We start from the raw sequence: 8,100 nt of genomic DNA on the forward strand, positions 1-8,100 counted from the left end.
AGTCCTGAGCTACTGTTCCATATGATCTGCAGGGTTAGGTTCCGGAGTGCCTCTGTTCATCATTTTTTCTCAACTGATTCATGAAAGTGAAGTGGAAGTGAAAGTCGCTCAGTTGTGTCCGACTCTTTGCAACCCCATGGACTATACGGTCCATGGAATTCTCCAGGCCAGAATATTGGAGTGGGTAGCCTTTCCCTTCTCCAGGGAATCTTCCCAACCCAGGGATCGAACCCAGGTCTCCCACATTGTAGGCAGATTCTCTACCAACTGAGCTATGAGGGATACCTAACTGTATTTGTGTGAGCTAATTCATATCTTCATGAAGCTTACTTTAACAGTGTCAGATAAGAGGAAGATAAATCAGCTATTAAACAGCAGAGATATGGGGCTTGATTGAAATGATTTTTGTCATTAACAGTCAATTTATAAAGGGAAAAAGAAATGTTCTTCCAGTCAATCTGATGATTATAATCAGGGAGGTGGAATCTCAGAATCTCCAAGAACTGTTCTACTTGTTAGAAATGGAAGGCACAGTTATATTTTGAAGACAAGGGACAATCACATTTTACATGAAGTTCACCAAAGATACATTGTCCAAGTAAGCATATACAAAGCAAGTAGCTAGTCACTGTAACATCCTATATACAGTTAACCTTTTAGGAAGTTACATTGCTAGCATCAGAAAAAAGGAGGAAAAATATCTTTAGTTGAGCATGCCTTCCTATCTTTGTGGAAGTCTGGTTAATGTGTAAAGTAGGTAGATGTACTAGATGTACATTGCACATTTAGGAGTACAGGAGGAGATTCAAATGGACAGAGAGAGAAAATTTTATTTTTAAATTTTATTGCCTTGCTGTAAAATATAAATTTTATTTTATCACCTGAAATTATCTTGGATAAAAATTTCAGATTAGAAACTTTGAAAACAGCAAAAGCTTAAATTTAAATTATTGCTAGTAACTCCTTATCAAAGGAAATGTGTGTATAAATCTCAAGGAAAGAACACATCAAATAAAAACACATCAAATAAAAACAAATAGGGGGAAATGAATAATGTCTGAAGATGGCAGACTTCAGTTGCAAGGATAATAACATGAAAAAAGACAGATAAATAAAGCTCCAGGTAAATTGGAGATGCGGACAAAGAAGCCAATGAAACTTGAGTAGGTATAAAGTGTAATACACTAATGGGACTTACCATTTCCTGTCCTTTCATATAAAAAAAAAAAAAAAGGAAGAAATAAACCATTCAAACTAATGAAGGCAGAATATAAGGAAGAGAGGAAAACAATAATTTTAAAATCTTCAATTGATTATTCATTGATTAAAAGTGAACCACTCTTCCAAGAACTGGCATTAAAACTTCCAAAAACTCTATAATCCATGAGAGGTAATAATGTTTTAAATTCTGTCACTGATCTGTACAAAAAGCAGTAAGATAGGAAATGAAATCATAACAGAAAGTATAGCAGGACATCACTTGGATAAATCTTATGAATCACTGGTGTTGCACTGGGCTATCCACTATTTTAGAACAAACTATTGATACAAACATGATTACAACATGAGACTGGAAGTTAAAATGTGATTAAAAGAACCTACAGTAAAAGTCAAAGCTGTACCACTCCTCTGTCAAAGTTGTACAACCAGCCATATGAAATGTGCTATGTGACTTAAAAAGATATGTTCTCAAATTCCATTCAAAATGCAAAATAAAATATAATTTAAAAATATAATTAGGAAAAATGTTAAATTTCATTTTTTAGTGCTTCATTAAGAAAATCTTAGGACTGCAGCATTTGTAGTCATTCAGGTAGAAATTTCTGAGTTGCTAGATGTATTTTATACATGAATTTTCCTTAAAATTTAACATTCTTCTTCAAACATTAAAAAGGTATTGGTGTGAAGAATTAATGATTATGCAAATAGAGATGCAAAAGAATACAGAATATTTACTATAGATGGAGAGGAAGAAATGACATGAAAAATTCTAGAATATGATTATAGATAAATGAGAATATATAAGTAACATGATCAAAAGTAATAAAAGAGTGAGACTCAAGCTCACCAAATACTCATAAAGGATATAAGAATTTTTATAGTCTCTTACAAGACAGGAAAGAGAAAACTCATGTATCAAGTTTGGGATCTTCTCATCTTCTAAAGTTCGGGAAGGTTTCAACAGCATAGTAATGGCCCCTTCAATAGGGATACTTGAAATGATCCTTTGATAATGAAATTGTTTCAGAAAATAGAGTGTGAAAACCATAGACCTATTAGTCTCATCACCCTGATCTCAAAAAATTCATAATGCAAGTAAAGCAAGTCTCTGGAATACAGATGAAGTTGATGCTATAGAAAAGGAAACATATGAAACAAACAAAAGATGGAATGAGAAATGATGGAGCCTATGGAACCAATACTGGAGGAAGTTAGTAAGAGAGAAGCTCATTAACAAAAAGTAGGGCGGGAAGAGCAGACATCCAGGAGAAGGGTAGCCAAAGACATACATATAACCGAACGGGCAGGGAATCTTACAGAAACCAACTGAGCAGTCATTGAAGAGTTAAAGGAGTAAAGATTTGACAGAGAAATTTATCAAATTTTTCCCAAAGATTTTCTGAGAAAGGAAATAGAATATTCATGTAAACACCATGAAAATTAATGAGAAGAAAAAATTTTTATAAAAATTTGAACACAATGTTCAAGATATCAGGATACTGACAGACAAACATACATACTTTAGGCACACTAAATAAACTCACCATGAATAGAAGAGGACTGCTCCTTCTTACCTAGAGAGTATTCTATAAAGAAAAGAGAAAGAATAAGAAAAAGAAATAAAAAGCAGAAAAAAAATTGTATTTTCTGAATAGAGAAAAAAAATGTTAGGAGCAGTATTTCTGAAGGTTTACTTTTCCATATGTTCATAACCTCATTTGACATTATACATGCTTTTATTATTCAATATGGTTGCTCTTATCAGTTTATTGGCTGCTTTTAAAGATGTATTATCAATTCTCATTTTTGCTGTTGCTCTGTTATATATGAAATTATTGATTTCATTAAAATTTTAATACTCTTAAAATAAACTTTTGAGTAATATTTTTGTTTTCAAAAGAAATAGAATTCAGGAATATATTTCCCGAATAATTTCCTGCCTAAGTACAACTGATACACTTTGCTGTACACCTGAAGCTTATACAACATTGTAATATCAACCATACTCAAATAAAAATTAAAAAAAATAAAATAGCATTTTACTGACTATATCATGTTTTATGAAAAAATCTTTAGGAAACATTGCAGGCAATAGATTCTGGTATCATTTGCTTAAAAAAATCTAATATGAGAGAGAGGCACTGTTACTGAACATTCTTTATGATACAGAACCCTTCAAAACATCATTAAAAGGAATTATAATCTCTCAGACTGACAACTGTGTCAATAAATATAAAAATGAAAAGTAAAATTACTATTGCTGACAATTTTAAAAATTATTTAAAATATGCTAAACATTTTTATACCCTGGAAAACCTGGGTAATAAATTCAAGGTCAGTGAAAAAATAATAATAATTTACCATTGACATTGATAGATAGCAAAATTTACATTTTCTTTGAGAGGACAAAGAAGAGAGAAAACTATGGTGGAAGTCCATAACCAAAAGTTCAGGTTAGAAGTGCACACATGCAGGAAGTGTGTGAGCCAATAAAGAGGATATAGATAAAATGTTGAGAAATGTTAAAAAAAAAAAAATCAGAAATCCAGTCATTTTAAACTGTTGGTTAGTAAAAGGATATCTAAGATATAGTACCAAATTTGCGCTGATGTTCTTCTGAAAAATAAAATGGATAAACAAGTGTAAATTTTATGGGAAAGACAAGAAAATTCAAATTACCTATAAGAACCATGGAATTAGGATCCTGGGCATATCCATTAACCACCTTTTCTCAATTGATTCATACATAACCATATTAGTATGAGTTTTAACTCCTGCCTTAATAAAGCTTACTTTTACAGAGTCAGAAAGGAAGGGAAATGAGATAGTAAATAGCAGAAAAGAGGGTTGTAAATGAAATGAACTGAAGTTATCTTGGAGAAACATTACATATCAAAACATTTTAAATTACAAAAACCTACAGATAAATTTCTGCTAATAATCTCTTGGCAGAAAGGAAATACATATAAATTGCAAGGACAGGACAAATCGAAGAAAAATTATGAGGGAACTGAATAATACCCAAAGATGGTAGAGTTCAGTAGCCAAAAAACAAAACAAGAGTATATGATGCAAAACTCTATCTATGTTGGAATTGAGGAAGATGATCTTTGAGAGTTGAAAACCAGTGTCAAAGAATTAAATGAATTTTGACTAGATATGAAATATAACTCAATAATGAGATTCATATTGTCCTGTCCACACAGGTTGAAAAAAAGATGGAAAAAAAAAAAAAAACAACAAAAAACATTCAAATATAAAAGACACAAGGGTAGGAAATAAGGACAATAATTTGAAACAATTTCCTGGATAGTCTGTCCTTAAAACTAGACTAACATTTCTAAGAACTGGACCAAAGTTTCCTAGAGCCTTGAAGTTCATGAGAAGCAATGTTATGTTACTCTCATCACCCCCCCCCTTTTTTTTTTTTTTTTTTGGTAAAAAAGTAGTTAATTTAGGGAATGAAACCATGAGATATATTAGAGTAGTACTTTTTCTGAGATAGGCCCCACCAATTATTGGTCACACACTGAGACCTCCAGTTGTCGCATTAAAAAAGCAAACATGTTTACATTCATGAGGCTGAAAACCAAAGAATGATTGAAAATGCTATTAGAAAAGGGGGATGCTAAACTTTAAATTATTATATTAATTCTTTAATAAAAATAATCATCCTAGGACCACAGCTTCCCCAATCACTCACATAAAAATTCTACATTGAGAGATATAGTAGACATGTGTGTTCCTTAAGAATCAAGGTCCTTCTTCACTGATTGAAAGTGTATTTTAATGTGAAAATTAACAATTGTGTGAATAAAAATGCAAAAATACAAAGAACACTCACTTAAACTGAAAAGGAAGAAAAGCTAGGAAAAAAACTGGAATGTAAATATAGTAAAACTGAGAATTAGTGGATAAGGTGATCAAGAGCTATAAAAGAGTGATAATCAAGATCACCCTGGACAAAAGAATGAGATTAGAATGTATAAAGTTTTTTCATGAAAATGGAGGGATAAACTTTATCCATCATATTGGAAAGCTTCTCATCTTTTAAAGACTAGGAAATTAGCAATAGCATAGTATTGGCCCCTTCAAATTGGATAAGTGAAATGATCCTACATAATGAACTTGTCCCAGGAAAAAAGAGTGGAAACCATGATTAAGTGAGTTAATCTCATCACTTTCATCTCATAAAATCCACAAAACATTATAGAAAATCTCTGGAAGACAGATAAAGCCAAAGTCACAGGGAAGGATAAGTATGGAACAATGAGAACAAAAGATGCTATGGGAAAAGATGGACCATAAGGAAAAAACTGTGGAGAAAAGTTAATAAGAGAGATGCTCATATTCAAAAACTGAGGAAAGAAGAATGTACATTGAGAAGGGAGCTGATGGAGGTTATGTGGATGAAAGAGTGGGGACTTTTATAGATACCAAAAGAGCAGTCCTAAAAGAGATGAGTAAAGATTTGTCAGAGAATCTTACCAAATTTTCCCCAAATATCATCTGAAAAAGGAAAAAGTCATATAAATACCATGGAAACACACATGAAGAAAAATCAAATGTTTTGAAAAATCTGAATGCAATGTTTGAAGTATTGGGATGCAGACAAAAGCATATACACACACGCACACACACGCACAGAAAACATCAGGCACAAAAAAATAACGCACCCACAGTGGCCGAAAGCTGCTCCCTTATATCCAGGGTATTTCCTACTAAAAATGAAAGAAAAAGCAAAAACTAAGTGAATTTGCTGAACTGATAAAAATTTTTAGGAATAATATTTCTAGTAGTTAATTTTTCCACATGTTCATTAAGCCATTTGACATGATTTAGGATTTACTGATTCAGTATGCTTTCTCTAATAGGTTCATTGGCTGCTACTAAATATGTGTTGTCAATTCTCATTTTGAGACAAAACAACATCATGCTCAGTCCCTCAGTCATGTCCGACTCTTTTGTGACACCATGGACAGTAGCCCGCCAGGCTCCTCTGTCCACGGCATTCTCCAGGCAAGAATACTGGAGTGTGTTGCCATTTTCTCCTCCAGGCAAAACTATATAAAATATGCAAATTTTGGATTTGAGGAAAATATTCAGAGACCTGAAGACAAAACTATGAGAAAAGGATGAAACCATAACTAAGTTCACAGGTAAACACTTGAATGAAACTTGTTTTCCTCTTCACAATTATTGATAAAAATAACAGGAAAAAGAACTCAAATTCGCCCAAAATGAGGGCCTGATGTAAAGAAGAGACAAGGGCCAAAATTTCAACTGCTCTGTTATGTCTGACTCTTGAGACCCCATGGACTGCAGCCCGCCAGGCTTCTCTGTCCATGGAATCTCCCAGGCAAGAATACTGGAGTGGGCTGCCATTTCCTTCTTCAGGTGATCTTCCCGACCCAGGGGTGAAACCCAGGTCTCCTGCACTTTAGGTAGACTCTTTACCCATGGAGCCACCAAGGAAGCCAATAAAAGTAACTGGAAAAAGCACTCAAATTCACTGAAAATCAGGGCCCGATGCGAGGAAGAGACGAGGGTCCAAATTTCAAACACTCCATTTTTACTTTGTGACTCAACTTGACCTGTCAGGCAGCATTTAACAGGAGGCTCCCCGTGTGCTGTTACGGATCTGTCAGGAAACTTTTGACCCTTATTAATTCCTGAATATTCAGGAATTAAGAGGAGAGGCACGCCTTTCTTGGGGCTGAGTAATCCAGGCATTTCCTTTGTTAGTTTCTCATTATGGTGATAAGTACCCTCTTCTCTCTTTGTGTTTTGTAAGTCTGTAATTTTAATCTTTATCTTTGCTGAGAATAACTACCTTGTAAAATAGTATATATGCCCACGCCATGTTGATTAAAACGCCTTTGCTCCATCAGAGCTTTGGTCCCCATGTCTTTCTTTCTTTCTTTCTTTCACTTCCTCTCTTTCTCTTTATCTCTCTATTTCTGGCTGATTCCCTGAAACGTGAAAGCCAGCTGCATAACTCAGGGAATATTAGCCTCTTTCTTTCTTTTACTTTCTTATCGTCGACTCCAGACCACCAGGTTCTGGTCCATTAAAGGACCAACAAGTGGCGCCCGGAAACAGGGACTCTGGTACACAGGGCAAGATTAGGATGGAGTGACCCCCAGGGCCTATTGAGGCTGGTAAATATTAAGACATGGGTCAACTGGCTGGAAAGCCCCCTCACTTTTCTACTTTACTTCAGCACTTATTTAAAGTTCAGGGATTTTTTGGTTTCACTCCAGTGAATAGAGGCTTGCCTTCAGACAGTGGTTGAATGTAACCCTTGGTTCCCAAATGAAGGTAGTTCCAATAGATTTCTGGCCCCTATGGGCTCTGATTGAAGTTGTGAGTCTGCCATTTCAAGGTAATTCTAGCCCTCCTGATATTCAGCAACAGGCAGAACACTTATTACATGGATATGAATTAGACGATGATACCTTACAAAAGCCCCAATTAGAACAACATAAGATATTTCAGAATTTTCTTACTAACCCTGCTCTGGTTGCTCCAAGCGCTCCTCCCCTGCCAGCAGGCACAAATCCCAAATTCTCTCCCTTGATGGAACCTAATGATTTTAGCAACAACTCCCTTAAGACACCTTTTAACATTAAAATCGGCAACACCTTTCTGAATAACAATAATCTACCCCCTTCGCCACAGAGGCTCTCTGAATTGCTGGCTTTGCAATCACAAGTCTCTGAAGCTGATGATTTTTCTGCCTTTCCAGTTTTAAGAAATGTTGATGCTCAAGGGCAAATAACACCTCAATATGAAGGTATTAACTTTTTTCACATGCAACACATGAAAAAGGCTGTAACTATGTATGGCCCACATTGGCCTTTTACTAGAGAGATTCTA

The sequence above is a fragment of the Cervus canadensis genome, chromosome 28, assembly GCF_019320065.1.
Source record: "Cervus canadensis isolate Bull #8, Minnesota chromosome 28, ASM1932006v1, whole genome shotgun sequence".
In the NCBI taxonomy this organism is placed as follows: domain Eukaryota; kingdom Metazoa; phylum Chordata; class Mammalia; order Artiodactyla; family Cervidae; genus Cervus; species Cervus canadensis.